This window comes from Cyprinodon variegatus, unplaced genomic scaffold (genome assembly GCF_000732505.1).
Source record: "Cyprinodon variegatus isolate N-32 unplaced genomic scaffold, C_variegatus-1.0 Scaffold59, whole genome shotgun sequence".
Lineage (NCBI taxonomy): Eukaryota > Metazoa > Chordata > Actinopteri > Cyprinodontiformes > Cyprinodontidae > Cyprinodon > Cyprinodon variegatus.
This window is the reverse complement of record NW_015150512.1, coordinates 1233020-1254980: the sequence shown is the minus strand read 5'-3', so window position 1 is coordinate 1254980 and position 21961 is coordinate 1233020.

The following is a 21961-nucleotide window of genomic DNA, read 5'->3' as shown; positions in this document are numbered from 1 at the left end:
CCAAGAGAGGCTCGGAGTAGAGCTGCTTCTCATCGAAAGTGAGAGGTGTCAGCTAAAGTGCCATCTTTTCATATGCCCCCTGAACACCTTGCTCTGGTGGTTTTCCAGGCATGTACCAGAGGCGGGAGGTGCAGGGGATTACCCAGCACACACTGAAGGGAGTATGTCTCTCGGCTGGCCTAAAAAGGTCTTGGGAAGGGAAAGAAGGTGTCTTGGGAGAGGGAAGATAGGATAGTCTCTGCATAGACTGCTGCTCTTGCAAACTTGGTCCAGAAGGAATTCTCCAAGCTCCATGTGGTTTCAGAGCAGAATGTATCATTTGCTTGGTTTGACCAATACTCAAAAGCTTGACAGAAATTTACTCTTTACTTTTGGTTATATTGGCTTGAATCTGACAAATGTAACTATGGAAAAGTCATTTTTTTAGTGCTATTCAGATATATTTGGCATCTATTGTGCAATTATGATATATTTAATGCTTACCACATTAGGGAGGGTACATTAAGTGACGGTGCAGCGATATGAAACTCTGGGCCAATATTTCTAGATAAAAACTGCACTGCCTCAATGTCACATAAATGGTGGTACATAAATTCTTTAATAACATAATATTCAGACTGTTATGTATAGTTCTATGAACACACGTCCAACCAACCCAACTCTTTGATGAACATTTTGAAGCTATAACTTTTAAACATCACAATATAAATATATATAACTGTTTAATTAATCAATTATCAAATCAATATCAATTTTTAGATTTGCAGGGACACTTATTTATATCTCCAAAACTATTAAGAGCAAAAAGGTCGATATAAACATAATTCTGGATTTAACAGGTAATAAATGAAAGAAGGCCAAAATAGGAAAACATTATTTCTCTTTCTAACTATCATAGTAACCCTAACTGTGGCTTTCTATATCAGCAGAAGGCTTTTTATTGCATATTATGGACCTTCAGAGTTAAAAATGAAAGATGTACTAATCAGGCTCAGACGTTACAATTGGATAGGCTAGTCACTCAATATGGTATTTCAATTACAAATGCTGATTAATATTTACTTGACTAAGGGTAATTTAAAATTGCATTCAGAAAACCTGACTAAGTAAGCGACTTTTCAATAATTTTTTCACTTTATCTTGTCTTAAATGCTTGCTGTATACTTAAATGGTTTATTTATACAACATATAGACCAAACAAGCTTACTTTTATTAGCAATTCCTCTGATAATTTTACCAAATGGTAACACAGATGTACTGAAGAGGATTCGTCCACTAATCCTTGTGGTACTCCTAAAGTAATCCCGGAGCTTATAGAAGACTTATTATTTATATGAACTGAAATATGTTAGACTGTATGACCAAGCAGTAACAGGATCTCCATTATGTGAGGCCCTGAAAATATCATAAGTCAATTTCACTATTGCTGCTTCAGCGATGGGCTCTATATTTTAAATGAAACCAGCAAATGAAGGCTCTGAGGTTTCATGAATGAGCCAGGTTTATCAATGGGTTGATCCACCAGAGACGGCTTACAATTTGAGGGTTTAAAGTCACAATAAGAAATTAAGTCAATATTGTTAAAATCTGTGCTCAGTGATAGAAGTTAAAACCTTTATAGAGGAAAATGTGAGATGTTACTCAGACTCCAGCTGAATGGGTTGTATGGAGGAAAAGGAGAAGACACAGCAGGAGAAAGATGAGGAGGAACAGCAATGGAAAAAGCAGGATATGGCAATTCTCTATTTGATCTAAACCTGAGATAAACCAGAGATATTTGTTGAGATCTAAATTCAAAAGGCAGAAGGAATTTGATCTCTTTGTCCTTGGTTCTGAGCAGCCCAGCATCTTGTCAGAACCCTCCAACATCAGTTATTCCTGTGGAGCAGCCTGTTGCAACCTGTTGTAGGGCTCAAGCTATATGGTGAAGAAGTGGAAAAGGAGGCTTTAAGGTGATTTCTCACTCCTGCCTGCCCTTTTTGGCCAGTCCAGATCATACGGGACTGGTCCTTGGACAGTGGCCCAGATCCATGTGACCTACATCCAGATATGAATTAAAGCCTGTCAGTTGGAGAGGATGCTCTGTTAATAAGCTCTGACAGTACGAGGTCCCCAGAGGATGTGAGAACTGGGGCCTCATGTCTGTACCAGAACCTTAATGAGTTCCAAATGGATATCCAGGACCTGGGGCCAGTCTCTACACCTTTCCTGTTGGCCTGAAGCCAAGAGTTGTCTCGGAACGGGCGGTGCTGTGTGGGGCAGAGCAGTAATGTGAGGAAGAAACTCAAAGTATCGCCTCAAAATGATTCACGCTCCTGTTCAGACTTTGGAGCCAAACATCAAACATTTTTTTATCCTCAACAGATAAAATGTTGCAACAGTACAAAAAACATTCAAAAGGCTAAACCAAACTTAACCTCAGAGAACACCCACAAACTGGATGTGGTCTTTTTTCTTTTAGCTACAATTTTCTGAAAGTTTCATTAGCTAGCTTGCTCCAAGGTTCAGTCTCTGTTTCAGATGATAATCCTGCAGGACATCTAAGGCAATGGTCCAGAAACAAGGTCCACAATTCACATAAATAAAAGCAGATATGAAGAATTAGGACAAGGCCATCTTTGACCTTGCAAGTGAGTGAAGGTGAAGCCGATGCAAATTTCTAAAAGCTCCCCTGAGATAAGGGATAAAAAAAAAAAACAGCCAAACTGGAGCCCAAGCATTACCTGTGGAATCAGGTAAAGAGAAAACACAGTAGAGGGAATTGTTGAGGAAGCAGTGAAAATGAAAAGCTGCTGTGTAACAGTCATTGAACAGAGAAGCATCTACAATTTTACGTACAGTTTTAACTTGTAAACTGTTTCTTCATACGATTCCTAGTACGAGATAAAATTTTCCTATTACCTACAGCTGTCAGTCAGGGGTATGTTCTTGCTCAAGTAAAGAAATATCAAAATTTTCAAAAAAACATTTATAATTGATACCAGAGGACTATTACCTATCTGTCTTTATTTTTATCTCTAAATAAATGCTTAGAAAAGGCTTCATTTACATCAGCAATATTCAATATTTGCAATAACTGCATTTATCTGGTGTTAAGCTGTAGTCCTCCACTGAGAGCATTGACAACCAGCTAAATGTCTCGAACACTGCCTCTTCTCCTCCTTTGATGTAAAAGTAATCAATGCAGCACAAAGTTTCATCTTAGTGAGGAAAAAAAAGTTTACTTTATAAAAAATATTAGTATCAGCTATGTACTGGTGAAATGATAATGGTGAAAGGAAGAAGACAGGTTTGTCCAAATGAGAATATCAGCCCGATTATGGTCATCCAATTAATGATTAATGTTAGTGTCTGACAGCATCAGTTTGCTGCATCCAGGTGTCTGGAAATCCAAGGCCAAGATGGAAAGACATAAGCAATGACCTGAGAAAAGGTCTAGCAACTTACCAAAAACCCTAGAGGGCTTATAAGGTCATCTCCAAGGTGGGTAGTAATTAGTTAAATTTACTCAGCTACATTTACCTGATTAACAATTTGAAAAAGATGCACTTTTAGGAGTATGTTTACTGTACTACAAGTGCAATCTCTGACTACTCTGTCTGTTAGGATTCCAGTTTGTGTGGGTTGTTTTTGTGTTTTTCTTCTCTCCACCACCAGATGGTGTCCTGTCCTCATTGGGCCTCCTTGCACACCTGCGGCTCGTTGGGCCATTACCAGAGGAGTATTTGAGCAGTGGGCTGTCACTACCTGGACGCTAGAGTGTTTGCCAGTATTGGGTACTCTAGCCATACTGAGATTAGCAGAGTCTAACCTTAGTCTTGTCTCTCTGAGTCTAAGCTTGTTTTGTCTTTGTTCTTCCGCAGGAGGCCTTCCTGAAACACTGGATAAGCCTGGACCTTCTACCCCCCTGGAAGGATTATCTGATTCACACTGAGCAAGGGAAACCTCCACATGATCCTTTTAAGTCCACTTCTGGAAAATCAGGTGACAGTCAGCTCCTTTACTCCTCTGGGTCCAACGTTAGTCTGCCTGTCCACTCTTCAACGAGTTCCTTCTTCTCTGGATTAAACCCCATAAACTGGATCCAAGGATTAACCAAGAGCCTCCCAAAGTGTGAGTGCCTCTCCAGCAAAATACAAGCCTCAGTCTTTTTTTTCCCCACGGTCCCTGAACTGATCATAGTGATCTTCCCTTCAGAGTTTCGGTTCCGGTTCACCAGTCCGCTGAGGTCCAACATTATAGCCCAGCAGAATATCTCTCTCCGTCTGTGTTTCTTTGCAAACCTTAAATAAACCTGTTAACTTTTACCCTTGGTCTCTGAGTGTTTCTCTGCATGTGGGACAGATCTTTAAAGCCCATTATGACACTGTCCTCCATGAGTGATTTGAACTATTCCAAAATCAGGGAAACATACAATAAACAGTAGATATTAACAGTTGAAGTCCATTATCTGACCTAACATACAGTATATACTCATTGTAAGGATTGATTTTCAAAGTTGAAATGTTGGAAAAAAAATAAGGTAAAAGTAATTCTTCATTCTTCTGCACAAATTTTTTCTTTTATGTTCACGACATGTTTTTCTTTTCTTTAGGCGTTTGAGTCTTTAAAATGCCAGACCTTGCACATAAAGTCTGTATCATAATTTATAAACATTAAATTTGACGTATATATCTCGAGTAACCTTTTTACAGGATACTTTTTTACTTTTATTTTAGTAATTTCTTGGATTTCTTTTATTTTAATTTAGTAAAACTATGTTTAAGTAATGCTACTCTTACTTGAGTACTTTTTGGGTACCCTACCCACCTCTGGTAATCTCCAAACAATGTGAAGTTTGTAGTTCTACAGAAAAAACAAAATGGGCCTCATGCAACATTTTTATATTCTTGTCATAGATTCTTCTGACTTTTTCTCCTATAGTACCATGGGTTTTCCCGAACAGGATAAATCAGATTCAACAAATTAACTTCAGTAAATGATCGTGAATGATCCCCGTATCCTCCGAATCTTGTCTGCTAAATTAATCTGCAATCGATTTGTAAATCAATTAGTTCATAAGCTGATGTATTGACCAAACTAGGTAATCAAAGTTCAGGCCTTAGTCTAATTAGCAAATGTATTCATGATGTCCTGATTTTTCAAACTTGGATAATAAAAGTGGGCAGGTTGTCTTTTTACAAGCAACTTTTGTCTTGTCTGGATTGAGGTACTTTTTTTTAGTTAGAATATATTGTAAATCAGAGCTTCAGAATGAGAAAGATAGAATAATCCCCCCATTGTTTAAGTGCAGATATGTTTCATTTTTTTTTTTTCTTTATTTTGTATCAGATTCTGGTGTTCATGTTACCTAAAAAAGGCGAATATTTAACTGCAGACCGGTCCTCGCACCCTGCTGGCTGTGGTGCTGGAGGTCTTAGGTTAATTTGTGTCCTCCGTCCCTGTGTCTGTTTGGACTGTCCCTTCCACTCTCCCTGAGGACCCTCTCAACGTGGGCGGTGCTGCAGTAATTAGCATGCTGATCCTGCATGTAATCATGTTGCCCTGGATGCTCACCGGCCCATTTCTGTACATGGGATCGGTGTCAGCAAGGGAACACAGCAGCTTCTGATTGTCTTCAGCGCAGCGTATGCTAATTGTTGATTGTCTCCAATATTATATGCTAATTGTAAGAAATTAGCATAATTCATTAACATTTGGGTCCTAATTACATGATGAAAAAAGGCAGAAAGCTCTGGGCCTTATGTGTGCAATGCTCATTTGCATTCAGAGAAGGAGCTGAAATATTAAAAGTGTTGTTCAGAGAAAATTGAGATTAGTCCCTAATCAAATGTTGTTCCTGCTGTTCTAAAAGGTGTTTCAGCTCTGGCCCTCAGGTGAGAGGAAGCTTCCTTTCTTCTTTCTGCAGGCAAACAAGCCATGGATCAAAATCCACAATTAGCCAAAGCTGCTTTTCTTCCTTTGGTCTGAGGTTCTGGAGGAAACAAATGAATGAGGGAGCTTGGCCTTTTGGATTCTCTTTGATCTCTGAGGTTTATCTCAATTAATGAGATGCTCGAACAAAAAGAAACATCCAAATTGCTTTGATTTCATCATAACTGTAGTCCAAAGCCCAATTCATTGCCTTTGGCGACTGCAGTGATCCAGGGAAATATATATACAAGCTTTGCCGAGACACCAAGAGAAGTACACAAAGGGAAGACAGGAGAGGAAATGTGGGAATGATAGGGAATGGTAGGAAAAGGCTGAGGGGAAAAGTACTGTAAGTTCAAGCGAAGGTCCAAAGATTCCGTGAAGATAAACTGAACATATGTGGCTGAAAAAATGACTACTTTCATCGAACAGCAGCAAAAAGAAGGTTTACATTCCTGAGAGATAGACAGCAATCGAGCAGGGATGTTAGACCTGATCTTCTTTATTCTTCACATCAATGAAGTTTGAAGAAATAGAGAAAAGCAAATGCAAATCAAACTGCTTTTGTAAACCAGGCAAAACATTTTTTTGGGTCTGTTTCTTTATGAATATGTAGACTACCAAACCGTGCAGATTATTGGATGAAGGACATTTGCTCTATTAGAAATAACAATAGAATAATATTAGAAGGGAAAAGGGCATGACATGATATTTTCATACTCTAATTTTTTGTTGCTTTTGTTTGTAGCACCTTGAGATGTATGATTTCTGTCATTACTACTATTACATTTATAATTATTTCCTTCGCCTCCATGGCTTTGAACATCACTCATTCATTTCTTATTTCACTGCCTGTAGCATACTGTACGTAACTTGCTTGTCTAAATGGGGCAACCAACCTCTGTTTTCATTCTGTTTTTTAAATCTTTGCAAATCACCAATAAATAGGTTTGTGTTGCCTCATTTAGATAAGTAATTTTTGTGTGCAACTCGCATGCACAATTGAGTTTTTTGGTCAATTTAGCAAACCTTATTTGCATTCTTATCATTATGTCAGCAAAACAAAACCTTGTCAAATTTTTTTAAATTTCCTGTTGTGCTCATTCTTTCTGATTATATCTAAATTTTCCCAGACATTCTTAATGTAAATTCCGGGACTAAATTTGTGCCTTTATTACTTCAAGGCTGGACTATTGTAATTCTTTACTTACAGGAATTTTACCCATATCTAATTCTGGTTCTATTGAAGATTTGTTAATTTTCCTTTGTCACCAGGTGAACGCCTTATCTCCTTATTGGCCTGAATGTGGTTCTACTAGGATTTAATGTATATTGGGTTCTGAACAGCCCAGCATTAAATTGTTATTTAGAGAAAGCAATACATAAGTCAATAAGTCAAAATGTACTGAATAAATGGTTACACAGATGAGATTACACATATTTAGCAATATAAAAAATTATATAAGCAAATAAAACAGAGTAGATTTACATTATATGACATAAGATATTAAATACTGAACAGCCTCAAACTAATTGCCAAACAGAATAGATATTTATCTGGTCACATCAGGATTTTTTTCCCAGCTCCTTTCTAGTACTTTACTTCAATCTTGGAGAAAAGCAGAGGAGGAATGTTTCTCCTCTTAGAGTCATGTTCAGTTTGCTGAACGTTTCACCTCTGTGTATTTCTCTATGATGAACTCCAGGATCCTGTGAATGACATACAACACATGCCAATCCATGTAACAGGAGGAGGTTCTGGCTGGGGGCCCTTTATGGGATTCAGGATCTCAGGGCCACCTCCTCTGCTCGGCATGTGAAGGAGCAGGGCGGGTTGAACTGGAAGATAATTGAAGAAAATCTTTTGTCAGAATCTGCTTCCAATCCACAGGAGAGGGAGAAAGAGGGGAACAATGAGCGTTTTAATGAATGGAAGCCGTCATTAAAATGAGAACTATTTCCTCTGAGATCACTTCCAATTTAAATGCAGGAGCAACACTGAGAAGACGGTTTTCTGCTTCTGCCATTCAAACTGCAAATTTGAATTTGGATGAGGGGAAAGAGACGGTGTGTAGCTTTAGATCATTCGAATAATGGTGGTTTCTGTAGAGCCGTCAGCCAGAACCAGGTCTGCAGCCATGTTTTCTTTGGATCACAGATCCGATTCTCATCATGTGGAGGGAGATTGGAAGAGACTGTCGCAATGACTTAACTGATAAACAATGAGCAAAGCAGCTGAACATACAGTCATCTCATTGTCCTGCAGCAGAACCCAGAGTGGGTGGAGAGCTTGGCTAAGAACCGGTTAAAGGCAACATACTCAGATTCTACCAAAAAAAAAAAACTTGGTGGAGATTTTAAAGATCCAGATGGGAGATGTTATGCAGTTCTTTACACTCAATAGCCAACCACAAGAGGGTTAAATTATTTAAATAAATATTATTTATTCAAATAACTTTCAGGCTGTAAGTGTTATGCTGTAAACACAAGTCAAACTGGATGTGCATTGGGAAAACAAGTGGAAGTGCAAATTGAGCTTATATCATGGTTAAACAGTTACTCTGCAGACATAGGGAATACATTCCAAACAACTCCCCAACAAAATAGAAGAATTCACTAACAACAATCTTTATTCTCCAAATCAGACATATTTCAGTTAAAAACTACTTACAGTACTTAACTAGTGAAACCCAACTAAACTAAGCTATTATGTCTATTCATCTCACTCTCAAGTGATCAAATATTGATGCTTGGCTAAGTCCTCTTGATGTCAGATACTGACGCCATTTGGGTACCCAACTTGCCTTTTGTTGATGTGCACGGTGCATGACAGGTTGTAGCAGGAACTTGCAGAGTTTCCGATGAACTGCATACAAAAGACTAAGGTAACAATCATACATTTATAGGCTAAAATGTTTATTGCCAGTCACGTAATAAAATGTCTGAAACCTGTCATGCCCCCTGCATGTCAACATATGACAAGAGGGTTACTCCTCTATCATCAGTATCTCACACTCATGGGGATTTGACCAAGCAACAACATTTGATGAGTTGGGAATGAGAATGTGCTGACTATGCATACAAAGAAGAAATTAATAAGGTTGAAAACCATATTTGATAAATGTATACAATGACATCACACTTTTGTATGGATTTTAAGCAATGGCGTGACTACACAACAAAAGGCCCATAAGCAACATTATGTGGATGGGCCCCATACGAAGTATTAAACGGCTCACCATCATGTTGAAATCTGGCATGTGTTGCGGTATAAATAAGGTCCGGTCAGACAGAATAGCATCAGGTGGGTAAAATAGGAATTTTTCGCATCATTACATCTGCAAAGAGACGTCCAAGTCCCTAAATACGTAGGTTGCCTATCAGGGGTCAGTGACAGCAAATGCAGTCTCTGCTTACCGATATTTATGCCCTTGATTTTAAGTTTGTGAACCAGTTTATATTGAAGTGTTTAGAATTACTTCAAATGAGATACTAAACTAATTTAAAGCAACTGAAATGTGTTCAAACCAGTTAGCAATGCAAATCCTGAAGTAACTAAAGCATTGTTTGGTTAAGAAAATTCTTCATTTTATAATTTGCCAAAATTAGAAATAAATTATCATGTAAATAATTTATCTTTAACTTCCTATGATTGTTCCTGAGTGTTAAAGCTACAGTGTGTAATAATTACAGGGATATACAGTCAGAAATTTAATATATTATACATAACTATGTTATTTATCATCATCTACGAGCTCAGCCTCTTAACCTTAATATTTGCGTTGCCTTAGAATTCGTTATTTATAATTACATAGGAGCGGGTCTCGCAGCCATGGAGGCAGACATCTTTGCGCTACGGCAGCGCAGAGCCAACAAACTAGCGATTACGAGATCGCCCATTACGCTCGAAAGTAACTACGGCAAGTTGAGAGAGATGAACTGAGACGGTACTGAAATCTATACCCTACACAGACTAATGGAATACTATCTGTAAAATTATCTATGTAAACAAACCTCATCACTTGAGAAGGTAGGTGATGCGGACGTCGTGGAAGACATTTTGTCCCGTAACGCTCGTCGTACTGTTGGGGGGAGAAAGCGGTGGGGGGGAGATGTTCATGTTGCTGCGGTCTGCAGTCTGGACGTTAGATGTCGCTGAAAACTACACACTGTAGCTTTAAATTGAGGGTGATGACCCTCATGACTGATAATATAACTTTGTCAAAGAACGTTTTAATCATATTGTTGCAGTGTAGTGTAATAGGCAGTCTATCCTAAAAATCAAAGACTTTATAGTAATATTAATGTTTGGCCCCTTTTTGAAATAAAGTTTGTCGTACCCTTAGGAAGAACTCCTTAAAAATGCCACTGTTGTGCAGTTTTAACTCTTTAATTATGAATATAGTTCATAATATTAATTGTGAAAAATAATGTTTAAAACCTCTCAAAACCCATCAGGTCACCAGCGACCCGGTGGGTTTAAAGAGACAATTAATAACTCAGAATGCATGAAAATTACACTGGTAAAATGTTTACCAGTATAGACATGTTAGACAATGTTGGAAAGCTTAGAGTCTCCACAATTCAACAGCCATGCTCACAATTAACACAGATATTGCAGCATGTCAAAATGTAAACATGAAAAAGCAGCCACAACTACATACCTTTGAAAATGTCCAGAACCTGTTTTATAAATCCAAGCTTCAATTGTTTATACTTAATTCGTCCATAAGGGTCCTCAGATTAAAAGTAATTATTAGAAAAGTTAACCAATTCAAAATTCAACATTTTATTATATACACTGATTCTGAAAAAAAAAAAACTTACTTCTTACATACTTGCTTCATAAATGTTTTGTGGCCATCAAAATGCTTCGGTGTTATTATATGGGTCAAATAGTAAAGCAAAGCATAGTTAAAGCATTTGGCGCATTTCTGAGATTTTTGGAGACGCTGGTAACACCAAAAGCTCAAATTCCCACAGCTCTGGAATTGTTGTAGCTAGAGGTCTGAAATGTTCTACATTTGTGGTTGACAAGATGTAGAACAAATGTTATAAAATGACACCTGCCCTTTCTCAAGCATGTCTTTATTAATGCTGTTCAAAAAGACCTATCATTTTTGACAATAAAAAACAACTTTGAGTCATGTTTGAAAGCTTGGTCTGTGTTCTACTCACCCAATTTTCATTTATATAGTCAGAAACTAGAGGGTGTTAGATTTTAAATAATGTATGCACATGTAATTTGGGCTTACAGTTCCTAAGTTATTTGCTTATCCGTTTGGGTATGTAAAATAGGCGAGGATTACTTAAAAATGAGGCAAACCACAGTGTAAAATGCCTGAATGTTTGAATTTAATGGCAACAAGCCGTTAAAGGTTATAACTAACAATTTGGCTTATTAATTAACAATTATTCAGATATTTACATTGGGAACCGGGTTTTTATCAGTTGAGAATTAATTATCTTCACCAACATGAAATGTTAATAAAATCATTTTTTTATTAAATGGAAATTATTAATCATCACTCTTATTAAACCCATATTATGATGCATTTAAAAAAAAAAAAGTCTTAAAGCTATAGTGGAGGATTTTCGCGAATTTAAAAAAATGCATATGCACAACCCTATACCAATTCCCGAGAGGAAAGGACTATTAAAAGCATGCAATAGCACGAGCACGTTTCTCCTTGTGCACACTCTGTTTAAAAGTTACTGTGGACGAGCACATAGGACAGCTTGTAGAACATCTTCCACTATAACTTTTACAATGAGCATGTTTTTCCAGAAAATTCCTCTCAGATTAGTCAGACATCGTACACCAAAAACCTTCACATTATGCCCGTTTCCAGATGAGCTGTTTTAGTTTTGATTGGCTCTGATTGGATCTTTCATAGTATCCATTCGACTTAATGCCTGAGTGTCTGAATGCACACCTGCTTATAAGCGAGTTCTGAGGACAGACAACGGGGCTGAAACCAGGGACTCAATTTTACTAAAGCAACACAGTTTTTGTGACATTTATACAAGAGAACCCACAAGAGAAGTAAAACATGTTTCTCCACAGTTATTGTACTTCAAATTTTGCACTTAAATCATTTCATTTATGCCAAAAAAAATAGAAAAATAGGAGGAGATTTTTGGCATGTAATTCAGCTGCTCTTTTGTCACATTAAACCTGGGAAAATTTCCAAAACAGCTCCCTGGTCCAGAGGAAAATTATTTTAAAATACTTTTGGCTCAAAACAGGAAAACCATCAAACACATGGAAGAGCCACAATGAAGCTGTCAGAGACACCAGCTGATGGATGGATGCCCATAAAAAACTGTAGAGGAAGATGGGCCTGATTCTGTAGAAAACTGGAATGTTTCTCTGGAAAATGATTCCTGAGGGAATAACTCTGCATGAAGATATGAAGATTACTATATTGTTCATACAGAAAACAGTTCAAACTTCTTCTGGATTATAAAAACATGATGAAAAATAAAAGGAAAACAATAACCTTTATAACCTCTGTGTGAGTCTGTCTTATTCAACAGTAACAGTTCACTTTATAAATCTTTTTGTGCCGATCATCCTCTACATGAATACAGTGAAAAACAATAGATGGACAGATTTTGAAGAGCTGCATCTACAGTAATAAAGACATCCATCCAAACTGTGGTGATGAAAAGGGAATATAACTGAAAGTTGAACCTCTGGATTTAATGGCCTGCTAATAGTGCTAAATCATAGGTTATAGCTCAAAGATCAAAAAGCAAATAAGAATTTTGAACATTAGATCACTATCAAACATTTTTTGTTGTTAAATACGCATTGTTTGAAAAAATTCAGATTGATTCAGTTTGTTTCACATAAACCTGACTGCAGCAGAATTCTCCTAGCTATTCAAATTTCCATGAAAATGGAAAGGCTGGCCAAGGAGGAGTAGTACCCCGTCATTACGGCTAATTGTTGCCGATGACCCGCTTTCAGAGTGTGTTGGCCTGTCAACAAAGTTCAGCTTGTAGGCTGTGAAATAAAAAACGTTTGAAGTAGCGTCAGACTTTAGTCTGCTGTCTGATGGAACGCTAGCTTGCCAGACTCAAACGTCTTCTGCTCAGCATAATCTCCACAGTCGGTGTTCTGTCAGGTAGCAGGGATAGTTAAAGTCCTGGCCCCAAAATGCCTCTTCTTTCCTTATTATGGCTCAGGTCACATGGCATATGAGCTCAAAAGCATACTGACTATGATTTAGATGCTTTAGTAAGGTGGCCAGATTTCTCAAATCCAATCTGGGGACATGTCCAGCTCGTAGATAAAAATAAATACATATTATGAAAATTATAATAGGAAACAGGGACAGTAATGCTTTAATCCATTTTCACATATTTATTAATATCTAAACAGCAAAAATCAAGAGTAAAATCCAGGAATGTGATTAATTAAATGAATCAATCGATAGTGTTTATTAGGGCCATCTGGTCATTCAGTCTTTTGTGTCCTCTTCCCTCTCCATCTTCTTTTGTTTATAGCTCTTTTCTGCTTGCTCTTTGTTTAATTCTTCTAAGTACGTATATTTTCCTTCCTTCTCTTAAACTGTTCTTATAGTGTTCCAATTTTCCTCCGCTGTCATTCAATCTTCTTTCTGTCTTCAAATCTTCTTCCTCTCCTCTTCAATCAGTCTTTCAATAATCTAAAACAGGGACAAAACACAACCAAAATCACTTCCAAACACATACAATCTCATCCTACATATTATGATTATTGTGATGGTGATTGTTATCATCATTATTATTATTGTTGTTGTTTTTGTTGTTGTTGTTATCTCAACTGATTAAATACTAAAAAGGCTAATCACCACAATATTTTGTGCTACAAATAAAAACAACCCAATAAATGCACATTAAAAAAGGTGTTTATCTCTTCCTCCATCCTGCAGCTCTTGTCTCATTCAGTTTTCCTTTCACTGCCTCTTATTTTTTATAATGAAGAACTTTCATATATCCAAACTGAGTGGTAGAAAATTAGAGCTACATAAGCCGGGAAGTCTATGCTCATAAATTACAACCATAAAACAGCAAAACAACTTATAAGTCTACTTACTATGACCAACTATCTGAAGATATAAACTAAAGGTTACCAATCAGTTCTAAAAACATCTTTAGATGAACCTTTGTTAATCCCTGCAGAGCCACCGAACCAGATTAGCGCCTTAAAAACATTACAATAGTTTTCAGTTATTCTGTTTAATTTTATTGGAGTCTATTTACTCATGCCAGCTGCAGCCAGTGGTCTGTCTTACTTTTTGTTGGTTAGCTTGGTTTATGTTACATTTCCAGTCCTCATCTTTAGTAAAACAAAACATCAAAGGCTTATTTTTTTATTAACTGGGGCACAAACCAAACATTTATCGCAATGATTAGCCCAATTCAAAGGAAATTAACCGAACACACTCACTATAACACAAGGCAGCTGAAACCGGGTCTGATAATAAACATCCTTGTCTGTTTTAAAAGTGGTGCACTCTGTTCCTCATCTGTACGCTAACAGCTGTTTCTGTGCGCAGCTTGCTCACATGCTCTATCTACCGTAATAACAGTCTACACGCAACATTTCCCCCCCCCCCTCATTCATAATAAGGGAAAAATCGGGGACATTTCCGGGGACAACTTTAGCCGTGGACAGGTGGTCCAAAACGGGGACTGTCCCCGGAAATCTGGGACATCTGGTCACCATACTCTTTTGTCTATAATGTTTAATCCCTTTTTTTCTTTTCCCTTTTTCAATTTCACACTTGTGAAGTTTTATACCTTCAGTAATTCCAGAGGTACAGAAGGTAAGTTAGTGTTTCAGATTGTATTTTGCCTCCTGCACCTGTAGCCCCCACAACCCGATCTAAGGTCAGTTAAATATCAAAACCGGAGATGGAAGCATTTTTTTCAAATCAGCTCGGACATAGCGAACTTTTAGCTCACATAACTGATCAACTGGTCCTGCTGTCGGCATCTTCCTGGATGTTCCTATGGTGAGTGTAAAAAAGGCTAGAAGCAACATCACCATTACTAAGTGACATGTTATCGTAAGAGCAACTTGCCCAATAGCAATACGTTCATTAAAACTTTCCTCCATTACTGATCCGTAGTCAGTGCTAGATTACAGCCTCTACTTGCCTCGATGATGTAATTTGGACGATAACGTAGGTCGACATTACGCTTTGCAGCGCTTGGTTAATTCGCTTCAAACCAAATGGAGATGCTGTAAATGAAGCTGAAGCTCAAACTATCATCTGTATAAAACAAAACTAATGTGATTCATCTTTCTGAGAATGTTTTGTGCTTTTCTCTGGCAGATCTGACTGAAATCAGGCTGAACATGATTTCAGTCAGCTTCCTGCATTCAGCTCTGTATGCTGATGAAAGGACCTCTTCTGGGAGCGAACGGCTGTTATTTTGGCGAGGCGCTCCTAATGTTGCCTGCAGCTCTATATGTTTCATCCATTGCCTGATCATCCTGTGACTCCTGGGGCTGCTAAAACCCTACAGGGTGGGGAGAATCTAATAAAACGCACTTGACGTTTTAATTGCATTTTCCTCATCAAGGAGTACTCTGCAAGATGGTTGTGGCATGTTCTGTTGAGACCAATAAGGCTGATATTATGATCAGTCATTTCTTTGATAAACACACCCGCACCCTCCATTGTAAAAAGAAGCTTGAGTTAAACAAACCAGTTTGCATCATTTGGATTCTTGGTTGTTCATGGTTGTCTGGTAAATATGGTCTTATACAACATATCTTAATGTGTGTTGAAGTATTCACACATAGCATCATATAATTTCTGAAGCTGCAGAAAGGGTTTCTGTGGAAGATCTGACTATGGTGTTCTCTTCAGCCTGTAAAGCCCCTCAGCAGTCTCTCATTTTGTTCCCAAGTAACTTTAATGCACTCTTCTTTGGACATTGCTTCAGGTCATGGAGGGGTAAAATCTGCTCTCTAGGTTCAAACTGTATTACAGTCAGATAAAAGTCTGGACTTTGAGTAGGCCATAGCATTATTACCATTTGTCTCTTTTTTGGTAGTTCTGTTGTAGATCTTTTTTCGATCTGCGGGCTTATTGTTCTCTTGATATCCCAATTAGGACAAGACTGTCCAGCTATCAAACAGAAAGACTTGCATTGGCCTAGTAGTCAAGTAGTGACTCCAACATAAAGGCAGTGTCTTCATGGTGCCAAAGCCTAGAGGCTGCAGGGCAAAGCTTACACCATTAGGCCTCCACTACTTTGTTGGTTGTTAGATTAGCTTTTTTTGCTCTTTTAGAGAAAAAATAGTTTATCCGTAAGCCCTTCCAAATAGCGATGCCAGTTTAGTGTCTTGAACTTTCAACATTAACCTTATCAGTAAGGGTCTAAGATGGATCTCATTGGGTTTTGGTCATTTCTCTGAGCATCATGCATTTCTAGCTTTCTGGATCATCAACTGCACCTGCGCTCCTCTTCCACTCAGCTTCACCCTACTAACCTGTTCAACTGCCTTTATCTTTATCAGTCAATCAGTGCTAATCAGACTATTGAAAGCCTTGCAGTTAGTGTAGGTCCACCTTTTTTTGCTCTATGCTCCTACCTGGAGCAAATATTTTTTTCCTGTAGTTCTCTGTCTTGACTTGCCCCAGTCAATTTCTCAGTGGCTTTGTTTTTTGGGAACATCATTGGCTGTGTCCAGAAGTGTCAATTGGAAAGGACTCTTCAACCAAAGTAAAGGTTTTTCACTGTTTGCCATGATAAATATCTTCCGAATAGTCCTGGCAATAAAGAAGGAGGTAGGAAGAGAAGCCAGTATTATTTTTATCATAGTTCCTTTAATATAAAGATAACTTCAGGGGGTTTAGTCCCCACCCCTTTAATTCTGACCCTCTGACAAATTATCCTTGTGGTGAAAAATGTAAGAGTAGTAGTTTAGCCTAACATGTAGCATTAGTAAAACAAAAAAGAAATAATATCCAAATTAGCTATTCTAAACTAACTACCTTTTTGACCAAAAAAAGACAAAACTCATCCTTTTCTTTTACCAAGAAGGAAACTCAGTTGGGCGGTTGGTCAGCAGGTTAAAACGCGGCCGATGCTCTCAGCTTTTTGGACCAATCCACCATGTCAGCAACTGGCTAAAGGTGGGTCCACGTTGAATACAGGTTTTCTGGTTCGTGCAAATTATTTACATGTTTTCCCTATTGTAGAAGGTGTCTCCTGAGCGCTGGGAAGCTGTTCTCTAATTATCAGTGAGAAAGATAACTGCTAAGAATCTAAAGTCTTTAAAACAAATATTTTTCAGTAGAAGCTCAAAAAAAAAAGAATCAGGGCCAATCCCAAACTGGCCCCTGAACACTAACCCTCCTGTTACTGCATTCCTGTGGACGGTCCCCCAAATTAAGTGCCATCCCACACCATGTGGTGGTTGGGTCAAGTGGACCGTTCAGCCCTTAAATAGCGAGTCTGCATCAATACAGGCTCGCTGGATTTGGCAGCAGGTGTAACGGCAATCAAATGGCAGAGGACACACATTCCTCCAAATGTAAGTTCCTCCAATTTGCTGCAGCTTCATCACACTGACAGAAAATCACAAGTTAAGTATAAGAAAAAATGTAATTCATTCCAAAAGGAAGGTCCTCTTTGAAAAGTTTTATCTGAGCCTTTACTTTTGTTTTAAAAAAGAGGCAAAATTTTGATTTTATGTCACCTTGCGCCACAGAGCTTCACATGGGGCATCACTGTGTTGCCTTAGCAACAACTGCTTTCCTTTTCCGTTGGAGGGAAGAGGCCGTCCCATTCTTGTTTAAACCCCGACACCTTCAATCAAGACGCCTTCCACAGCTGCAAGTGAGACTTCATTGGGAGTGATACCTGATAGTTAAGGGTTAGTGCTTAGGGGGCGGTTTGGGATTCATTCTTAAACTGTCCCAACCCTTTTATAAAGGCCGAGTGTGCTTCCAGTTGATCATGACATAATGGTTGGCTGTTTTTGCTGTTCTGGAGAAATTACAATGACATTTTTCCTTTTTAAATTAGTAATGTTAGAATGGCCAGCAAGTTTCAGACTTTATGGGTCTCCCCAATGTGACTACTTCAGGGCTAGAGGAAAAAGAGCCAGAGTGGGCTGTGGGGTAGACTTTTTTTAGGGTGATTACAGCTGTGTTGCTCCTCCTTTAGGGGTCCCCCATAAAGAGGTTAACTGCAGCATGGAAATGCAGATTAACCATTCTGTGTTCAGTTCAATTCTTCCATTCAAAGCTTGGATCAGCAATCATGCTTAAGATCTTTGAGTATATTTTAATATGATTTCTTTGCATTTTCATCTTCTTCATAGATTCTACTCTGGGAAAAGAAGAGACCTTCAAGATAACAGATTATCTGCTTCTGAGTAACGAGTCAGTGTAAAGTCAGGCCTGCAGAAAAACAGAGTTTTATGACATACAATGTTTGATTTGACAGTTTTCACACAGTTATGCAGGTACATCAGCAACTTGATGAGCCTCCTGCTCTCCAGCTGTTGGAGCTAACAGCTGCCTGTCAGAGGACTCATTACTCAGACTGATGTTTTTTATAGTTTTGTGCACCTCTGCGGCACTTTAATCGCTGACATGCATAAACTTGTGAGGTGTTTATTGACAGGAACGATATGAAGCTAAACTGTTTCATCACTTTGTGTCAAATAATTTACATGTGTAGAACTGCAGCTGTGAACATGTGGCGTTATTTGGTACAGACTGTTATTTGATTCAGTTGATTTCATGTATCTTGTGGGGTTGTTTACAACCTGAACTATTAAGTGGGATTTACCTTTTGGTGAAAGAGTTCTCTCCCAGTTTAAGGATAAAGCATTCTTCCAGCTTAATTTAACATTAATTACTGAGTTTGTCTGGCTGCGGCATCATGACCTTTAAACAGAAGTTTGTTTGGCTCCTTCATGAGATGACTCTGACTATGCAGCAGGGAGAAAACACAAATATGAAAAGAGAAGGAAAATAGATCTTTTTAATGGAGTTTAACAATCGGTCTCTGGTGGACTCATTAGGATGACCACTTTGACTTATTTTACAGCCACTGGTAATTAGTATGTGCAGGAGTTATAGCTGCAATCAGCCAAGTTTTCCTTTGACTTCCTCTCCGTTAGCCATTAACTTTGCTGCTATAGTTGCTCCAGGAAGGCAGTGAAATGTGGAGGAGACAGCGGCAGTAAAACTAATAAAACTGTAGGAGTCCTTCTGGGGAACTTTAATACATCCAGCGATATGATAATTCTTTGTTCTTCAAAGCAGCCGTTAAAAGAGGGTGAGCATCTGATGGAGGGATGGAGGAACAGAGCTGGGTCGGAGTTGGCCTGATGGGGGTTTAATGATCAGCAGCAAGACAAGGTTAGAAGGAGAAACATCTTCAGCTGCCAATCCGAGATAATATTCCATCTTTTCTTTAGATTTCCTCCTTATCAGACCTTATTCAGACACACAAGAGGAAAGAAGAGTTGCATTCAGTTGATAACCATCAAATATAAGTGAAGCTTAAAACAATTTTTTACATAGGATTCCCGTTCCTCCTCCTGAACCTCAAGGCTGTTGGTCATTGAGAGTCACATTCAATAAAGGTTTCCAGTCTGAGTCTGTCTTCCGTAAACAATTGTCGAAGTGTCCATAAGTGTGAGATTTTCATCTCCTTCTAATTTGCTTATCGTTAGCTTTGACCGTAACCATATCATTGATGTTTCATTTGTAGGCTGCTTTGGGTAAAAGCCGAGTACAGGAAAATACATTTTCCAGCATGCAAATATTTGGAGAAGTTAATCATGTGAACCATCGTTGCCCATCCAAAAAATAATCGGAGCCTGGAGAATTTGACTCCTCTTAAATCAGGCTTCTCCTTTGTAAGGTTCTAACCGTAACCTTACATCTAGTCATAGGTGCTCCATAGAATCCCTCCTCCATGAGGTTCCATCAGCTTTGTTTAAACATGGATTTTGATGAAGAACTGATGGTGAGATCAGACATCCCCATCTTTGATCTGAGGCTGCTCCCCGAAACACTTTTCTACTCTGCAGTTAGTATCAAACTTCTACTTCTTTGAATATATTTGACTCAACTTAATAAATTCAGGTGTTTTGTTTGACAAGATTTAAATGATTTCTGCAATTTATAGCAGATTGAGAAATACTTTTCTCAGATCTAATTAGAAACAAATGTCTCGGTTAAATAATTTAAAATCTTAATCTACAAGTAAGTTTGGGCTAAACTTACCTACTATAGATAGGTAGGTATAGATTAAGTAGGTGTCATGAAGCAGCCAGTTTCTGCTTCAAGTATAGCATTTCAAGTATCTTGGTGTGTCTCATTGATTGCAGAGTACAGTAGGAGATCAGGGCTTCCTCTGAAGGAGGACATTGCATGAAAGGATGGACAGATGAACATGATCAGATTGGATGGATCTTTAAAAATTTTTCTATTGCAGCATTTCTCAACATTTCTGAGTTTAAACTTGTTTTTATTTTCTCCCACACTATTTAAGGTCTGGAGTAAAAACTCGGCTGAACTCGTCAGGAGAAAACAAGACCTGTCTGAACTCATTTCAGCGTTTTTTACACCCTCGTCTTTTTACTGCCCATCTAATGGCTTATTTATTACATTCATTCTTTATTCTGCGGCTCCTGTGTGGCCTCATTACGACTATAGCACTGCTTTGGAATTCCAGGATAATTATGAGCTTCATTGTTTTAATAAGAGTGTCGGTCAGCACGGATCTCTGCTCCATCTTCACAGCTCCCAGAGGGAAATATTTGAGGGCAGCGGTGGACAGATGCAGGTAAATATTTATCCTTTGCAGCATGAAGAAGGATGCTGCAGGCTCATCAAGCCTCTTGTAAAACGGGAGTAAATAAGATGCAGCTGGATGGTCTTAATAAGTTAGTGATGCAACTAGAGCTCAGCTTAAAAATCAAAGAGCAAATTTCTCCTTATGAGGTAACCATTGGAAACTCTCTGAAAGTTAACATGAAAACAACACGGAGATGTTCTCACATCAAACTCTGAGAACCGACACATCGTCTTTAATCTAAAGTTTACACCTCATGCTGTGAGTAGCCGTTCCCTAAATAATCTGTGACTAGCTATATTTTGTGAAATTGAGGTTCAAATTCCACTAACCATAACCAGGCCTGATTACTGCCTGAACTGTAGAATCATCGAATCCCTGAAATAGAACCCTCTCGACAAAACAAATTAAGCTAAAAAATCTGAAAAAAATAAATAAAAAAAAATATATATATATATAGATAGATAGATAGATATAGATATGTAGATAGAACTCAAAAAGCATTTATTAAAAAATGTGATCCGTAGTTGCAGCGGCCACATAGTAAATTCCACAGTGTTAAATATGCAGTGTCAAAGTACATTGACTCTTTTAGAGTTATTACACCAACAACTGGAGTAAAATATACTCTACGTAGAGTTCTAATTTAATTCCGACTGGGACCAAATGCATTCTTTAAGAGATAGTTACCACATTAATCTAACGGAGACAGATTATGAAAGTGAGTCACTAACCTGGTTTACAAGATCAGCCCATAGCCAGAGAACGAGGTAGGATCCAGCTGGTGAACCACCAACCAGATGTGTAGGGCGCTGCCTAGAGTGTCCAACATGCTGCAGCGCCGGAGAACAAGCAGGAGTCCAAAGCCAGGTCAGGCAAACAGATCAGGAACAGGCAGGCTCAGAGGTCTATGATTCCAAAGACAGTTCAGGCAAAAAGATCAGACAGAAACAGGCAGGCTCAGTGGTTGAGAGGCAGAACAAGCCAGGATCAAAAAATCAGAAACACCAAGGATCTCTAAAAACACTCACTGGCTATAGAGAACAAGACTAATCTGGCTCTGATGACCGGAAACAAGCTCCTTAAATAGAGGCAGGAGCAGGTGGATCAGATAAGCAGTGATGAGAAACCATGCAGAGTTAGACTGGTGAATGAATGAGTAATTAAGCCAGTCATCAGCACCAAGATCATGACATATCTAGCTCATGCAAGACATAGT